We start from the raw sequence: 19,546 nt of genomic DNA on the forward strand, positions 1-19,546 counted from the left end.
GTAAATATACAAGTCTTATCTGCACACTGGAGTGCATGAGTTTAAGGTGGAGTGATTTCGGTTTTGTGCTGAACACAGTGTAAGCCAAACAATTTGCCATCTGTTCTGTAGATTATCTCCATGAATGTGAGTAGTTTGCTGGATGTGAAGTGCAGTATTGCAGTGAGGAGAAGGGAGAAGAAGGTTGGTGTCATTATTATAGAATTACCATAGAATCTATAGTGCAGAAGGAGGCCATTCAGCCCATCGAGTCTGCACCAGCTCTTGGAAAGAGCACCCTAACCAAGGTCCACACCTCCACCCTATCCCCATAACCCAATAACCCCACCCAACACTAAGGGCAATTTTGGACACTAAGGGCAATTTAGCGTGGCCAATCCACCTAACCTGTACATCTTTGGACTGTGGGAGGAAACCGGAGCACCCGGAGGAAACCCACGCACACATGGGGAGAATGTGCAGACTCCACACAGACAGTGATGGCACAGACCTGTTTGATTCCAGTCTTTACTGAGACAGGTTTTGTGTCAGTTCTGCTGGTGAGGATTACAGGTTGCATTTCACCATGGAGCAGGCAGAGGATGGCAACACATTTCTGAGGGCAGCCAAATTTAAGGAGGATTTTCCATAATCATTTGCCTTTTGTAAAAAGATGAAAATGGTCTTGTGCAGCAGTTTCTGCTTTTCCTTGATTTTTTTCTTGGATTTGCCATATCGTTAAGGTTATGTCTGTGGTGCCTCTTGATAGTTGAAAACCACACTGTGACTCTGAAAGGCTCTCTCCAGCCACTGTGAGAAGGCAATTGAGGAGAGTTATTGCAATGATCTTCCCTATGGCAGACAATGAGAATTTTAAAATTGAAGAAAGTTTAACTGGGAGCCAGAATAGGTTTGAGAGGAAAGAGGTGATTGATGCATAGCAATTGATGCAATTTAGGACCCAGGCAGTAGAGCTTTGGATGTCCTCAAGTTGCATGAGGTAGAATGTGGGAGATCAGCTAGCAGTGCATTAGAATACTCAAGTAGTCAAGTCCAGAGGCAAAAAAGGCATGGATGATAATTTTAGTCGCAGAAGAGCTAAAGCAGGAATAGAGAAGAGTGATGTTATGGAGGTGGAAACAGGTGGGATTAGTGACGGCAAAAATATGTGGTTGAAAGGTCATCTTTGGGACAAATAATCCTTTGATGTCGTGAACAGTCTGGTTCAAGCTCAACTAATGGAATGGGATCAATGGTGGAAGAGGGAAGTTTGTGGTAAGGACCAAAACAAGTCTAGAGTCTTCCCAGTATTTAAGTGAAGGAAATTTCGGCCCAACCCATATTGGATATCAAGTAAGCAGTCTAACAGGCTAGAGACAGTCGAGAAGTCAAGTTAGAGTTGGGTGTTGTCGCCTTACGCATGGAAACTGTCTCATGCTTTCAGAAGATGTCTAAGATTTAGCATGTAGATGGGAAATAAGAGGGGCCATGGATCGATGATAGGCTGTCCATCAATTCGAGGATGACCTCTACTCAGGGTCACGAGTTTCTGCCATGGGTCTTCATTTGACTGAACATGCTGATTCTTGACACACAGTTCTTTAGGCACATGAGGCAGGATATCACATGAGGTAATTAGATCTGGAGTTCAGGATTGCTACCTTTTCTTTCCTTCTCTTCCAACAGTCTGACTCATCATTAAGATGAGGTGACTCAATGGAATTTGATGACAAAGTGTCTTGATTTTGAACAATTGAGAGCAAGCTACTCTCATTCACTAATGTCAATGTTGCCGTGTTTCATGGAGATCTTCAAAATTTCTTCGAAGCATTTTCTATATCCTCCCCAGAGTTGAGAAGACAGGACATGGTGGGGGAGTTGGCTTTTTTGACCATATAAGCAGTGTCCAGTCCATCAAAGTTTATTTTGCAGGAGATTTACCTGAATGCCGGGTGCAAGGTGCTGGCTTCAAGAAGAATCATAGAAGCATAGAGAACTTACAGTCCAGAATGAGGCCATTCGACCAATCGAGTCTGAACCAACCCTTGGAAAGAGCATCCTACCTAGGCCCTCACCCCACAATATCCTCGTAACCCAGTAAAACCACCTAATCTTTTGGATACTAAGGGACAATTTAGCATGGCCAATTCACCTATCCTGCACATCTTTGAACTGTGGGAGGAAACCGGAGCACCCAAAGGGAACCCATGCAGACACGACGAGAAAGTGCAAAGTCCACACAGACAGTCACTGATGGCCGGAATTGAATGCAGGTCACTGGTGTTGTGAGGCTGCAGTGCTAACCACTGAGCCAGTGTGCTGTGTTATGGGCCAGGATCTAGAGAACCCTAAAATGTATCATGGAGTTCACCTGACCCACAACTTTTAATAGATTGGGTTATGGGGAGCACACGGGCCTACCTTACAGGTGTGAAGCAATAGAACTTTACGGTATTTTAAAATTTAAACACTGTTTATTTATGAAACCAGTTAACACTTTATAAACCCACAGTAAACATCTTAACAACTATCAACGCCAATAAATCCCCCAAAGAATACAGTACTCTCTAAGTAACTCTTAATCTTTCCTTGCAACATCCATAAGACAAAAAAGACAGAAAGACATCAGGTGTAACTTCACTACTGAGAACAGTTACCACTTTGAAATCACCAAATGAAAATTCATAAGCTTGCAGAGATTCATACACATCTTGCTGTGATTGCAGCTTTTCCAAATCTAAAATGAAACTAAACACACCCTGTAGCTGCAAGTCCAAAACGAAAGTAAAAGCAGACAGACAGCCCAGCTCCACCCACTTTCTGCCATCACTGCAGCTATCTAATAAACACCCATTTCCTTAAAGGTACATGACAGCTGCCACCAGCATCATTCGACGGTCCTACCATTGAATCCGTAGAATGAGACAGAGGCATTACTAATGGAATTTCTCTACCTTGATGTTTCAACTGGCCCCTGGACAAGCTCTCCAAATTTGTTACCCTCTGTGCCCTTTGTGGGAACTATCTCAACACAAGCCCCAATTGTTTCTGAGTAGAGGTGGGATACCCCCAAATGTTTATGCTCCTGGGTAAGGAGGGTTGAACTGGCTCTCCATCTTTATTCAACTCCCTTGATTGGTTGCAACAAAGTTTTTTTAAATAAATTTAGAGTACCCAATTATTATTTTTTTCCAATTGCGGGGCAATTTAGCATGGCCAATCCACCCGACCTGCACATCTTTGGGTTGTGGGGGTGAAACCCACGCAGGCAAGGGGAGAATGTGTAAACTCCACACGGACAGAGACCCAGGGCCGGGATTCGAACCCGGGTCCTCAGCACCACAGTCCCAGTGCTATCCACTGCGCCACATGCCACCCTCGGTTGCAACAAAGTTAAATTAAAAAGGATCCCTTCCCTTGCGGACACCTCTTCCGAATCCAAATATCTTAATGGTTTAAAAGAAAGCAGTGGAGCCAGGCTGTCTTGTGTTAAAGAAAGAGTACATTTATTAGTTACTGAAATGCAATAAAAAGAATAGGTAAGGTAAAGTTGCCATAGTCCCAAATGACCAGAGGCTGCTTTCCCTTTTGAGGGGGAGAGCTGACTGGAGGTGGTTTAACTTGAGGATCACCACACCTCAGGCGAGGGGCAAGGTTGAGAGGGTGGGGCCTTCATGAATAACCTCAGCCAGTTAGGGAATTGAACTCACGCTGCTGGCCTTGCTCTGCATCATGGACCAGTTGGCTAGTCAAGTGAGAAAAACTGGCCCCTGATAAAAATAATAAAATGCAACACATATTTTTAGTTTCACTTCTCATTTCTAATCTGATTCCAAGAGTTGAAAAAGGTGTACGGATCAGTCTTTGGCTTATCCGTAAGGAGTAGATGGTGTTATGGGCCAGGGTTTAGAGAACCCCAAAGTGTATCATGGAGTTCATCTGACCCACGACTTTTACTAGATTGTGGTATGGGGAGTACAGAGCCCACTCTACAGGTGTGGTGCAGCAGAAATTTAAAAGTATTTTTTAAAGCAAAACAGTGTTTATTCTATGAACTCAATTAACCTTTTTAAAACATACAGTGAACATCTTAGCAACCATCAATTCCAATACCACCCACAAAGAATACAACACTCTAAGTAATCCTTAAACTTTCCTTTTAACAGCCATAAGACAAAAACTCTTTTTACAGAAGCACATCAGGTTTAAATTCTCTACTGAGAGCAGTTATTACTCTGAATTCACCAAATCACCTCGAGATAGCCTTTAGATAGCAGAGAGATCAAAATTATACCTTCATTGGCTGGCTGCAGCTCCAACACTAAAACACCCAAGACACAGACACACCCAAGCTTTTCCTCAAGGCGAAACTAAAAAGGAGAGCCAGAGCTCAGCTCCACCCACCCTCTGACATTACTGCAGCCACTTGAGCAGACAAATATTTCTTAAAGTGACATTCCCATGACAATGGTGAAACGTTGCAGCCATGGAGATCTGTGATTTTGGTAGCGCTGACTTCAGCAGTTCAGCAGTTGAAGATTCTGCACGTTTGCTGAAAGGAGTTGATCTGGTTCCTTTTCAACTATAGCTTTGCTGACTTGACTTGTTTCCGGCAATCGGAGAGAGAATGAGACTTTGTACCTGCCAGAGCAAAGGTGCCGAGGTAATTCGTCAGCTGTGACCTCCAAAGCACACAGACCAGCACAGTGGAGCAAGAACACCTGACTAACACAGAAACCAGAGTTGCAGCTGGTTTTTAACTCTTTTTCTTTTGTATTCTTTGAAGGGGAAAACCACAAACAGTTCTGAGACACAACTTATAGGATATTATTATTTTTTAATAATAAATTTCGAGTATCCAATTCATTCTTCCAATTAAGGGGCAATTTAGTGTTACCAATCTGCACATCTTTGGGTTGTGGGGGTGAAACATGGGGAGAATGTGCAAACTTCACACGGACAGTGACCCATGGCCGGGCTCGAACCTTGGACCTCGGCACCGTGAGTAAGCAGTGCTAACCACTGTGCCACCGTGCTGCCCAAACTTATAGGATATTATAATCAGTTTCCATTATCTCCATGGGAGATTACAATCAGTTTATTTATTGCTGCTTCTTTTGAAATATCCCTGTTTGAAAAAGGGTGTGACATTCTGTTGTCTTTCAGGGCTGAGTATAATCCACAGAGAAACTTTTCAGACTGGTACTGAAATGCGGGAATGTAGCGTTGCGGTTACCATCAGATCAGACATGATCTCATTCAATGGCGGAGAAGGCTTGAGCAGACAAGTGGCCTACTTCTGCTCCTAATTTGTAAGTTTGTATGCTTGTAAGGAAGGTAATTAATGAAGCAGCTGAAAATCATTGGGCCTAAGACACTACCCTGAGGAATCTCTGCAGTGATGCCATGGGACTGAGAAGATTGACCTTTGATGACTATAACCATTTTATTGTGTGCTCGGTATGACTCCAGCCATTGGAGACTTTTCCTCCTGAACCTTATTGTAAGAAACAAAGATCTCACACTATATAATTTTATAACGCTATATATGTGGTCATCACTTTCTCTAAAAATTTTGAAACTGAACAAGGATCTATAAAATAGTTGAAACTGAGCCTGATTGTGAACCCTAAACAAAGAAAACAATGTTGCAGTTTCAGGGAAACTCACCCCTCGTTATCTCTGAGGAGCTACTAATGACTACCTGTGGACTGCACAGCCCAACTTCAGAGGGCACGATACGAAGGCCATTTATACTTGATAATTTAGGCTGGCCAGCAGAGATGAAATATCTACTCATAGAATGGCCTCTCAAACATTCATTTTAACCCATAAGGGCAGAGACGTTAGCAACCTGAAACACAAAACCACTTTCCAGACAGTGGTAAACATGCACTGTTGAAGACATTGTGGAGATGCAAAGTCACATGACCGAGGACTCTGGGTTGTGGAGCAAGTAATGTTGCCTTGCTGAACTTCATAGCTCATCTGCTGTTTAACATCTGACAAGCAGGCCAAGTAGAAAAGGAGCTCTGCCCTCATTGAACATCTGGCCCCTATCTACACAGTTTCTGCTGGATGTTTTGTGCCATTGCCTACAAGACGGGTTCATCTCCATGTGTGTATTTCATTATGTGAAGTAAACACCTTCAGAAACTGAAATCTGCAACATGGGTTTTCAGACTCATTGGGCTTTGATTCTGGACTCTTGTACCCACATAAAACAATGGGCTGGATTCTTCCCCACCCCCCGCCGCAGGATCGCCACCAGTGCGACACGGACCTTGTAAAGGTCCATTGACCTCGGTCGGAAATTTCCAGGCGTGGCCAGAGAATCCCGCCAATATTTATTTTTTGCTGTGCTCTCTGTATTTTAATCTTTTCTTTCGCTATCCTCTATTATTTGAATATGAGGGTGTCTTTACGAATCATCCTTCACATTTTTAGTTCATCCTGCCTCGAGTTTGCTATGGGGTTATTAAAAGAAAATTGGATCACACCAAAACCAAGGATTGGGAAATACTGCACCATTTATGAAGAGGAAAAAAGATCAAAACACCTTTCTGTTTACGGATGGATGGTGAGAGCACAGATTATTGCTTTTTAAATTAACGGAGCTGGGAGGGGGGTGCAGTTAATCCTGTCTATAACACTATTATCTTCATGTCACACTTGGTAAAATGCTGCGTTGATGTCAAGGGCAATCACTCTCACCTCACCGCTTGAGTTCAGCTCTTTGTCCATGCTTGGATTGGGCTTTAATGAGGTCAGGAGCTGAGTGGCCCTGGCAAAACTTACTTATCGTCAGTGGATAGGTTGTTTATGAGTAAGTACCACGTGATAGTACTGTCAACAGCATCTTTGATTACTTTGCTGATGATTGAGAGTCAACTGATGATACAATAATTGGCCAGGTTGGATTTGGCCTCTTCTTGTGTATAGGACCTACCTGGACAGCTTTCCACATTGCCAGGTAGATGCCAGTGTTGTAGCCGTATTAGAACAGCTTGGCTAGGGGTGCGGCTGGTTCTTGAATATAAATCTTCAGTACTATTGTAGCCACTTAAATTGGCCAACTCCCGATTAAAAATGGCGAACGGCAAAGGAGAAAATTAGCAACACTATTGATTGACTATTGTCAAGGCTCATAACCTTTGCAGTAGCTCGAACATTCAGCCATTTCTTGATATTATGTGGAGTGAATCAAATTGGCTGTTGACTGGCATCTGTGATGCTGGGGACCTCCGGAGGAGGCCGAGATGGATCATACACATGACACTTCTGGCTGAAGACGGTTGCAAATGTTTCAACCTTGTCTTTTGCATTGGAGTGCTGAGCTCCCCCATCATTGAGGATGGGGATACCTGTGGAGCCTCCTCCTCCGGTGACTTGTTTAATTGTCCACCACCATTCATTATGGACGGCACGGTAGCACAGTGGTTAACACTGTTGCTTCATGGCTCCAGAGTCCCAGGTTCAATTCCTGGCTTGGGTCGCTGTCTGTGCGGAGTCTGCACATTCTCCCCGTGTTTCCGTGGGTTTCCTCCGGGTGCTCCGGTTTCCTCCCACAGTCCAAAGATGTGCAGGTTAGGTGGATTGGCCATGCTAAATTGCCCTTAATGTCCAAAAAGGTTAGGTGGGGTTACTGGCTTACGGGGATGGGATGGAGGTATGGGCTTAAGTAGGGTGCTCTTTCCAAGGGCTGGTGCGGACTCGATGGGCCGAATGCACTGTAAATTCTATGATTTTATGATTCAATGAACTATCGGTGGCTGGACTGCAGAGCTTGATTGTGGTGTAACGTGATTAATTAATATTTAAGCTTTTTCTCTGTCAAATCAAACATGCAATAAGTTTGACATACAACAGGAAGTAGATTCATTGATAGGCTGGAAAACATTTTGTGGAGATTTAATTTAATGGCATTGTACTGGCCAGAACATTTAGAAGTTAGATTAGTATAGTTGTTCTGTTGCTGCACTGGTCATCCAGAGGCCGGATCAAATGATTGGGGACATCAGTTTAAATCCCACCAACGGCACCTTGGGAATTTAAGTTCAGTTAAATAAGTATATCTAGAATCCAAAAGTATCAGTCTTGGTGAGTATGAGACTACCCTATGGGTTAATTAATGTCCTTTGAGAAAGAAAATCTGCCATCCTTACCTGGTCTGGCCTACATGTGACTTCAGGCCCATAGTGTTATGGTTGACACTTAACTTCCCTCTGGAGTAGCCTCAAAGCCATTCAGTTGTATTCAAGAAGATCCCCAACATCTTTTCAAGGGAAATTAAGAGCGCAGATTAAATACTGGCTTTGCAGGTGATATGCAAATTCCCTGAAAGAAGACAAAAAATGTTTACTTTAATGAAGGTGATTGCGATCGAGTCAGGGAAACAATGGCCCAGAACATTCTGATGCCGCACAGACAAGCAGTCGTGTCTGACAAGAATTTTGGACTTACTTTTTGTAGCTTCTTTATATTGACCATCAAACTTCACTGAGCAGAATTCCCATGACACAAACTCTCCAGTAGGCATTCTATGTTGCATCAGGTTTCCATATTCATCATAGGATCCTTATTTTCATTGATTGTTCAGCCCTAATGGTGGCAAATGGGGCACAGAAATGCTGCATCCTGATTTTAACTCACTTCCATCCTATCTCTACTGCTTAAAATCACCTCTGCCCTTTCAATAACAGGTTTTCATCTCTTTAATAATTACCACCATATCCCATCAGCTCATTTGTAAGTTGATCTGCTTCTCATCTCCAGCTAATCTCAAAATTACCATTCAGGACAATATAATCAGATTCATCTTCCTTTTGAGTTATGCGGTTCAGATATACATGGAAACTATTCTGAAAATTATACATTTATATTCCGAAAGAGCAGACCATCATGAAATCCTGACCTTTTCAAAGGTTTTAGAGAATGCACTATTTGTCAACAGTTATTGGCAAGTTATATTTGCCACCACAAAATATCGATTTTAATATAATTAGAATAAATGTTTCTGGTACAAAAGCCAATTTAAAAAGATTCTGATATCAATTGCATCAGTTGACAGCAAAATTTGCCACCTTCAGGGTTTCTGGGAGTTCTGGGGTTTAGCATAATAGAAATTCCTGAGATGTAGGGCTGGATTTTTTCACCCATTTGGGGAGACTTAAATGGTGGCCAGGACTCAACTCTGGGATTCCCAGTACCCAAAATCGTCATCAGCATGAGATACGTGCTCAGGTCATTGTGTGCCGCAAGCCCACTCCCGGCACTCCGACCTGGTGGGGTCCATTGCAGTGATAGGCATCTCCACGCCATCCACAATTTAAAGTGATTTTAAAAAAATCATTTATAGGATGAGGGCATCGCTGATTAGGCCAACATTTATTGCCCATTCCTAGTTGCCCTTCAGAAGATGGTGGTGAGTTGCCTTCTTTAACCGCTACAGATCTCGAGTTGTAGGTACACCCACTGTGCTGTCAGGCAGGGAGTTCCAGGATGTTGCCCCGACGACAGTGAAGGAACGGCGATATATTTCCAAGTCAGGGTGGTCAATGACTTGGAGGGAAACCTCCAGGTGGTGTCTGTCATGATATGCAAACATGCAACCAATGAACACTCAGAATAGGACACAACCAATGGGCAGTCAGGACACTCAGAGGTGGCATCACCACAAGGGGGCATGACATAAACACTATAAAAGGGATGAGGCACTCACACCCTGCCTCTTTTCACAGACAGACATCTAGAGAGTTAGACAGGGTTGATCAGCAGCATCACACCCCAGCACGTGGCTTCGAGCAAGCTGGTATAGTTAGACTGAGTTACTACAGTTAGATTAGCAGAGTGTCGAACTCATTTGAGAACTGTGTTAATAGTTCAATAAACACGTTGAACTCATGTCAGATTCTGGAGCATCCTTTAGTTAAGACTGCATCAAGTAGCAGCCTGTGTTATCCGAAGCAGCATAACACAACAGTGGCGTTCCCAGGTAAATGCTGATCTTCGCCTTCTAGATGGGAGTGGTCGTGGGTTTGAAGTTGTTGTCTAAGGAACCTTGGTGAGTTACTGTAGTGCATCTTGATTCGGCACAGCTTTTCAATGAGACGTGGTTCGCAGCCTCTCAGAGGTGTGGTGAACCATAGACTGGATGAAGGAATCCCAGCCAAGAAGATGGCACTGGTTGTGCTGGAGTGCGGCCATACAGCTGATGGGTCGCCTGGGGCCAGAGGGCACCCAGAGGGGTGTCCTGGGGACACACCTATATGCCAGGTGGCACTAGGTTCAAAGTTGGCTATTAGCGGTCTGTGCAGCCTAATGTGCAGCCTTGTCGGCTGCAGCAATGGTGTTCCGTGCCCATCCACCCCGACCCCACAGCCCACCTCCTGGCCACCCCCCATTACTCCCCTCGGTTCTGGCAGAACCCTCCCAGCTAGCGGCACAATTGTCAGCAAAATATGGTGATGGTGGACACTTTCCATACCAGCACTAACTCGCCCTCAGCAGCCGCCACATCGGTTTCACGATTTTTAAAAGCACAAGTGAACCACACCATTGGAAACTCGGCCTATCGGAGACAGAGAATCGCGGTGGCCCCGGAGAATACCGGGTCGGATCCGCTAAAGATATGCAAATGGTGGCTACTGTACGTGCATACCGGAACGCATTGATGCCACTGGTGAGATGCTGGAGCATTGCGATTTGGTGTCAAATCGGCGGCTGCTGTGATTTTGGTGTCGGAACCAATTCTCCGACCAATCGTCTTTCCCTATTTCGGCGTCGGCTAACGGAAAATCCTGTCCCATGACTACCATCTACATGAAGCCATGGAGAGAACCAGGAAAGCAGGGATCAAGCCAAACACAGACAATTGCATTGCAAATGTGATAGGAATGCCAGTTCTTCAGAATGGTGACAGCGCCAGCCGAGTCTGAAAATGTCACAGCTATTTCTGCGATGGGAGCTCCAAGAGATACGAAAAAAAACAAGGGGCTGGATTCTCCGCCGGTGGGATGCTCCATTTTGCCGGCAGACCGGGGGTTTCCCGACGGCGTGGGGCTGCCCCACAATGGGAAACCACATTGACCAGCCGGCGTAACGCAGCATTCCGCCGGCGGGGTGAAACACAAATGTGGCGTGGCGGAGAATCCAGCCCAAGGATTTTCCTTGGCTTGATCCAGTATAAGAGCTCTTTCATCTCTCACTTGTCAGAACACAGCAAACCTGCAAGAGCTGATGAGAGAAGATGCTGAGTACCAGTGGTCAGTGTCACATGAGAGGAATTTCAGCAAACTCTAAGTAGAATGCAAGGAGGCAGATTTATCTATCATACTACAGTGTGTCATGTGAGGGTACCTTTAAGAAATGTGTGTTTATTAGAGAGCTGCAGTGATGTCAGAGCTGGACTGTCTGCTTTACTTTCGTTTTAGGCTGTTTGCTACAGGGTGTGGTTAGTTTAGTTTTGAGAGCTGGATAGCTGCAGGCAAAGCAAGGAGCTGTATAAGGATCTCTCTCTGCAAACTAAAGACTGTCTCAAAATCAATTGGGTGATTTCAAAGTGCTGACTGCTCTCAATAGTGAATTTAAACCTGATCTCTGTGTTAAAAAGGGTCTTTTGTCTTCCGGATGTTGTTTGGGAATTTATTAAGGGTTATCTATCGAGTATTGTGTTCTTTGGGGATTTATTGGCGTTGATAGTTGTTAAGATATTTACTGTGGGTTTATAAAGTATTAACTGGTTTCATAAATAAACATTGTTTTAATTTAAAGGTACTGTAAAGCTCTATTGCACCACACCCGTAGAGTGAGCCTCTGTGCTCCCCATACCACAATCAATTAAACGTTGTGGGTCAGGTGAACGCCATGATACACTTTGGGGTTCTCTAAACCCTGGCCCATAACAAGTAGGAGAAATCTGTCACCCTGCAGGTAGATGTTTCTACGAAAGGACTGAAAGCCAAATCCACAAGATGGAGGCAAAACATTTCACCACTTAAGCAGTAACATGAATAATGTATATGAGGAAAGAAAAACAACTACAAAATGAATTCTAAGATGCTTAGTTTAATTATTAAACTTGATTATTAATCTTTTCAGATTAGTATACATATTTTATAAATGATTGGAACAGCTACATTAATATCGAGAGGGAGTCTATTTTTTAAAGAGGGATTTTTTTGTGATATCATTCAAGAAAAGTTAGGAACTACATTGTTGTGTTTCTACGATGCCACATCACTCACCACTGCACCATAGTATGTGCACTAAACTCACAATGTATCATCCCACAGCATGTTTAGAGCTGGAAAAATATACTCTGTCAGCTCCAACATGTGTCTATTGTTATGATCACAGCTGAAACTCTTAACGATTTTAGTTTAAGAAACTGAAAGCCCAGTTATTTACAAAAAGAATGAAGCCACATGATGCAAGATTTAAAACAAAAGGATTTTGCTTCATCAAAATCAAAGAACATAAATACTGGGCTGAATTATACATGTCCCCTGAATTATGGCATGTTCCCCTCAGGGTTGGGGACAGAAGAAATGGGGTCCATCCCTCCACTTTCCCACCCACCGCTGAGCTCATCTTCATAATATGGGGGTACCGACAGACTCTGAAATCAGCAGTCTGTCTGCCATATTAAACTGACCAACTAAGGTTCAATAGGCTTGACAACAAGGTTAATTATAGACTGCCAACACAATAATGCATCTGGCGTGGGCAGCAGGGTGGGACCCAGCAGCCCACTTTTTCACCTCAAATAATTAAAGGGCAGGAAGGAAAGGTGGGGGGCAGGGGGGGGAGGGGGGTCAAAAAGCTGTCCTTTGCCAATCACGAGGTGTTTCCTCCCATTACATTGAAACCCTCTTCTTTCCTCCCCACTCTCTCTCTTAAATCCACCCTCTCCCTCCACTACTCCGCTCCTGAATGGTCCCATATGCTCCCGGATCAAGACCACTACCTGCTCCTGGGGATCCTCGGTTTTGGTCTCCTTTCTTCACCTGCACTCCTGGCAGCTGATGCCCACTGATGCCCTTCCGCCACTGCCAGGACTGATGGAGGCGGTTGGCCAATCCGATAGGCCAGCAGCTTCAGAAAGTGGGACTTCCATCCCAATGAAGGACAGCCTTAACCCTGGCTAATGAGCCCTGCACTGCTTTATTGCTGTGGCATCACACACACACACATTGTTGCTCGTTTTAGCCTTAGTTCACTTTATTCTTATTCTGTCACCTTTGCTCATGAGTCGCCAGGTATCTTTCTGATACCGCCACGTGGTTCAAGTCCAAGTAATGATTAATAATGCAACACACTGCTCAGTAAGAGTTAAATCAACGCTCATTTATTATATACAGCAATTAATACTTATACAATAAAGCTACTTCTAGACTACCACCTACCACTAAAGGCCAATACTTAACTTTGGAAATGGCCCACCAGGTCAGGGAAACGAATGGTCTTTCGAATTGGTTCTGAGCCTGCAGGATTCAAAAGCTGGTACAAGTCGATAGTCAGGAGCGCCTATCTGGTAGCGATCGCTGGAGTAAGACTTGCAAGCTTCTTGTAGGAGGGTCTCGAAGGTTGCGAGCCGGAAGAGAAGGGTCGATTTGAACTTGGCCCCTATTCTTATAGTCCCCAGGGGTTTCCCGCCTCTCGGGGCGGACCTTGTACCTGGTTCCAAGTGATTGGACTTGGTCCCAATCACTTGGTTCGATATGCTCCAATAATGGGGCGATTCCTTGATCGGGGGGGGTGGTCGTTTACCTTTCTTTGTGTTAGCCCCTGCTGGCGCCGACAGGCCTGGATCGGTTTTATGTTGCTAATGTGTAGCAATTGTTCCCGGGGATGGCTGCTTACTATGCAGATGGCTGGGTTGTTGTAATGTTGATGGCTGCAGGTATCGGTCTGGGCTGACTTCCCCAGAGGCGAATACACTGTTTTACCTGCAGCTGTCCGTTTGAGTCCTGTTGGCTGATTTTCCCATCAGCCTCTTTCGTTCGCCATTTTAAATCGGGGTTTGACCATTCTAATCGGGAATCAGCCATTTTACGTGGCTACAACATACACACTTATAAAATAAAATAGATATGGATATGGTCGATTTCTCAGCACTGGCCTGGGAAAAGATTTTAGAGTACTCATTTATTTTTTTTCTATTTGAGGCGCAATTTAGCGTGGCCAATTCGCCTAACCTGCACATCCTTTTGGGTTGTGAGGGTGAAACCCACGCAGACACGGGGAGAATGTGCAAGCTCCACACGGACAGTGACCCAGGGCCGGGATTCGAACACGGGTCCTGAGCGCTGTAGTCCCAGTGCTAACCACTGTGCCACCGTACTGCCCAAAAATTGATAGCTCTTATCTTAGTTTAGGTCAATTTCCGAACATAGAATGACTTTGATGGAACTTCCATTCGCTCTCTGCTTGTGACTGGGTCTTGGGCTTCAAAATTGTTGTCTGCTTTACCCAAGCAATTGATTCCCTTGTTTCCCCCCAAAGTAAAAACAACCTACCTGTTTTTAAACACAGTTTTCAAGGCATGTTTTCTTTGTCAAAATCGTAAGCCTCCTCAGTGTACCAGGATCAAGAGATTTCCAGCTCTTTCTTAAAAATTGCTTGAGTACCTTTTCTTGTAAAATGCTGAGCAGGCTTTTCCAGCCTCGTAGTCGCGTGTATCTCGGCAACGGGAGGCAGTGCGCCATTTGCTGGCAGTGGGATTCTATACTCCTGCTGCTTGTCAGTGGGATTTCCCATTGAGGCCACTGGGAAACCCACGTGCGGGAAAAGTGAATCACAATCATAGAAGATTATCATAGAATTTACAGGCAATGGCTGGAGAATTCTTGTCCCGTTGGTGGCAGTGTGCTTCCGGCAGGACCAGGGAATCCTGCCACCAATAGATGGCTGGAGAATTCCGGCTGCGGTCTTTTCCAGGAACAGCAGCAACCAGAGTCCTTGCATTAACCCTTTAATGCTGCACATTCATCAAGAGTAACCCCTTTCGGTTTGTGCAGACCCGCCCTTCATCGACCGGTGCTCGTAGGTTGACATGCATCAGTCGATCACTCCCGGCACCTGGGGCATCTCGCCGGTGATGGCAAATCCCACTGCCCGGACATCGTGGTGGGTTCGGTCCACATTGAATTTGATGCATTGCGCCGAGCAGGCATATAGAGCCTCCGTGATGGCACGGACACACCTGTGCAATGAGATCTGTGGGATCCCAGTCATGTACCCACTTGGTGCGTGGCGTAAACGTTCAGACGACCGTCACCTTGACGGCCACTGGGAGTGGGTTTCCTCCCAGATATCCCTGCGGTGCCAGATGTGCCATGTTTTGGCAGATGTGTCGTACAGTGACTCTGCTCAGCCGGAGTCTTCGACAGCATGCCCGGTCCGGCAGTCATCGAATGATAGGTGCTGCCGGTACACAAGAGACCTGATATGATGCCTCCTTCCTTTCCTCTTCAACCTTTTGGGTGGATGGCTCTCCATTCTCACCGGCTGCCTCCTGTTTCTTTGGGGCAAGCTCCACCGCTGAAGTGTCCTTGTCAAGGAGCTCCTGCTTGTACTGCCTCAGTGCATCCCCCAGGGCTGTGGCGACCAGGATGAAGGTCACCATTCCTGATTGGATTCCGCTAACTATTGTCTGCAGGGGGTGAAAGGCAGACATGTTAGCATGGTGCATATCCCTATGCCCACCAGGTCCACTGAACTACACGATGGCCCGGTCTGCACTACAGACCTTGCCTCTGTATGCCCCCCTCCCCCCGCCCCTGGTCCCCACACCCACCCCTGGCCATACCCCCGGCACACTGCCCTCCACAACCCTGGCCTCGTCAGTGCCCGGCACCCTGGGGGCCACTGATTCTGGTGCCTGTCCCTGCAACTAGTGGTACCATTGGCTAGTGCTATCCATGCTAGCGATACGTTATGCAGCCCTGGAGGGGCTACCATAGCCGATGCCCTTGGGCGGACCACTTGCTGCCCTGCCGGTGGGTAGCGGCTGGTTGGGGGAGTGGGGGGGGGGGGGGGGGGAAGAGTTGGTGGCGTGGAGGGTTGGGGCTGGCCCAATGGTGGTGGGGTGGGGACACCCACATGGTCGGTGTCACTCTGCGCCAGCATGGGCCTTAGAGGGTGGTCAATGGGGTGCACAGCAAGATGGCTGCCTTGCAGGTCATGGCAATGGTAGCCCGTGCCTGGATGCGTCGGTCCTGTGAGGCTCATTCCAACCCCATGGCCCACCCGTTGGTCACCCACCATCACGCCTGGTGCCCCCCACAGGCCTAGCAGACGACCCCGCCCCTGCAGTTAGCCCTGCCAATCGACGGACAGCCTACGGCCCTGCCTCTGCGTGTCCAACCTCCTCCCTCTCCCGCATCAGCCATGGCTTTTTAAAACCACAAGTGATGCTGTCCATCGGCAATTCCTCATGCGGAGGCGGAGCATCGCGGAGGCCCCAGAGAATACCAGGTCATGCCCATTAACAACATGCGAACGGCGTTTACTGTACGTGCGGAGTAGAACGCATTGATGCTGCTATTGAGGCACCGGAGCATGGTATTCTGTCAGGCGCCAGGCGCCGGCCATGATTTTGGCCTCACGACTGATTCTCTGCTCAATCAACCTTCCTGATTCCAGCGCAGACGACGGAGAATCCCGGCCATAGTTTTTCTCCCAAAAACATATGGGTAATCATGTCTAAACATATGGGGTGGAATTATCCGGACCCCCGTATTTTTATCGACTGTGCACTGTTTGCTGGTGGCGGAATTCCCTATTCCCGCAGCTTGTGAATGGGATTTTCCATTGGAGCAACGCCACACCACCAGGAAGCCCACGGGCGGGTGTGAGTTACTGGCGGGGAAAGAGAAGCCCAATGGCCGGAGAATTCCGACTATGATTATTTTGAACTTCTGGGAATCACAAGACATAAAACACGACATGATATTGGCTACTTCAGAATAGGAGCACGGCAAAATCCCATCCTCCCCTTTTCGGTAATTTCAAAGCTTGCAGCCTCTGACGTAACCACAATCAAAAATGGCTGAATGGTATTGATAGGAGTAGCAAAAAGCTCCATATTAAGTTAAAACTCCTTGAGTCAATTTGTAAGGATGTATTAGGTGAATGCACATTTCACAGGCACTCAAATGGAGTCAGCTGTCTGTAAATATACAACATGTTTCTGTTTCAATTGTGTTAGCATCATAGACTAACATTGTATTCCACCAACATTTATATGATTAGTGCTAGTTAAACCAGACATGACCTGCTGATATTGTTCTCCTGATAATGAAAAACTTATAAATGGAAATAAACTGGAGATAAGTCTTGAAGATTTCAAGTGATAGAGCTTACTTTGGCAGCAACCACTATAGCCTGCTACTTCCTTTTACATAACCTCTCCTGATTATAGGTACCTTTATGCATGAAGTAAATCTGATCAAGAACTTTCCTGCAAAAGTGTATAGCAATGCACTTGCTAGAAATGTGAAAAAGCACAACCAGAATATGCCGAAGAGTGGTTTTCACATCTGCATCAGATTGGGCGGGGTGAGGTGTCACGGAAGCCAGTTTTAGATTTCTTTCTGCCTTGGCAATGCATGCATTATTTGGAAATTGGCAACATTATTTTCCTAAGAGGGCTCTAACACGAGATATGCAAGAGCTCCAATAAAGAGCACAAAATTATTTTTAAAAATACAAATTGAGTTAAGGTGCAATTTCTGGCTTTTTTGTAAAGTCACACTATTCCAAGAACTTATTTGGACTAAGGTTTGGGTCTACCTAATTTGCAATGGAATTCTTAAAACAACAATGGTGTCTTTGTCACTCTTCCAATTTCCACTTTCATCTTACATTTTCATTATTTTCTTTGAAAATTTTAATTTAAAATAAAAATGTAAATAGGTTAATTTTGCCTACAGTTATCTGATAGCATTTTTATGACATACCCAGAATTGTTCCTTTGTTCCCTGCTCATGCCCTCTTGATGCCCAACTTGATATTATCCATTGATCACTTGCTGCTTCCTGGCAAATGTTGACAGGGCTTATATTATGGATCAGGCCTGGGAGTGAAAGACTCTTAGGTCTCATACTGCCAAAGATGGAGACAGTTTATTATGTACATGCACCTCTGTTGGCCCAAGTTAAACTTGGGTCTTGTACATCAGTCACTGATATGAATCTTATGTTGGAATGATTCTGACATAGATTTTGCTGTCAGTGGTGAAAATATGGCACGCACGATGACCTTCAAGAAACCTGTCCGAAAAGCTCTAGCGACCTCTGAGACATTGATTTTCCCTTTCCCTATAACAGTTGAAATATGACACAGAGCCCTTCCAGTGTTCAGCAGCAACGATATCAGCAAGCAGGTTAAACAGCCAATCACATCGAAGTATTCTTACAGACAGTAAACCAGGCAACTAAAAGCACTGAATACCTTCACTTTTAATTTCATTTTTCAGATAGTAAAATAAATGATTATAATTATGAGTTAAAATAGAGGCTAAAGTATTATAAATAAACTTTTTTAACCAATTAAAAGTGTGGATATTTTTTACGATAATGGAAGAAGTTGATATTCCACAAATAAAATATCAGCTTTTCAGGACCAGTGAGAATGTTTGGCAACAATTCCTAAGTTAGTATATCATTAAAAATCCAGCTGTATCTGTTTCAATAAGGTGTAAATTTTTCAAAGATTTTTACAGCGCGACTAATGGTAGAAAAGTGGAAGTTTCCAGTTTAAAGACTGTCTCTGGATTGCATGTGGGAGGATCCAAACAGCACACCTTCTGGATTTCTGCATTATTCTCCGCATGCATGGACACCTGGAGCTGCTCTCAGTTCCCGAGTCATGATGGCAGCAAATATTAACAGTTTCATGCTGATTTCATGCAGCATGAAGACCAAAAGAAACTGACAGAAATATTATTCTAAAATGCACAAATTATGCCTGCACGTATCTAATGCTCGACACAATCTGTGATTTCAACACTGGCTAAAGTTTTGCCCAGATCTTGCAGTAAGATATTATTCAGAGGGGGTGTGTTGCTAACTTTTGGTTGGTTCAATTTGCTCTGTTTTATAACCTTTGCTCTAGAGTCGCCAGGTATCTTTATGATACCGCCACAAGGTTCAAGTTCAAGTAATGATCAATAACTCAGTACACCAATTAGTAAGATTCAAATCAAAGCACATTTATTTACACACAGTCAAATCTATTCATGCATAAACTCTACGGTCTAAGCTATTTCTACAACGAACAGGCCTATACTTAGCTTCGGACTGGCCCACCAGGTCAGGGGAACAAATGCCCTTTCGTTTGGGTTCTGAGTCTGTGGGATTCAAAAGCTGGTATGGACTGGTAGCTAGGAGCGCCTATCTCGTAGCGAGCATTGACTTGAGACTTACGTTCTTTGGCGGCAGCTGAACAGGTCACTGTCAAGGGTTGGTTCACATTGCTGAGTGACCCTGTCAAGAAGGACGATTTGAACTTGGGGGCTTTACTTTATAGTCCCCCGGGGCTTCCCGCCTTTCGGGGCAGACCC

The sequence above is a fragment of the Scyliorhinus torazame genome, chromosome 3 (assembly GCF_047496885.1).
Source record: "Scyliorhinus torazame isolate Kashiwa2021f chromosome 3, sScyTor2.1, whole genome shotgun sequence".
NCBI classification, from domain to species: domain Eukaryota; kingdom Metazoa; phylum Chordata; class Chondrichthyes; order Carcharhiniformes; family Scyliorhinidae; genus Scyliorhinus; species Scyliorhinus torazame.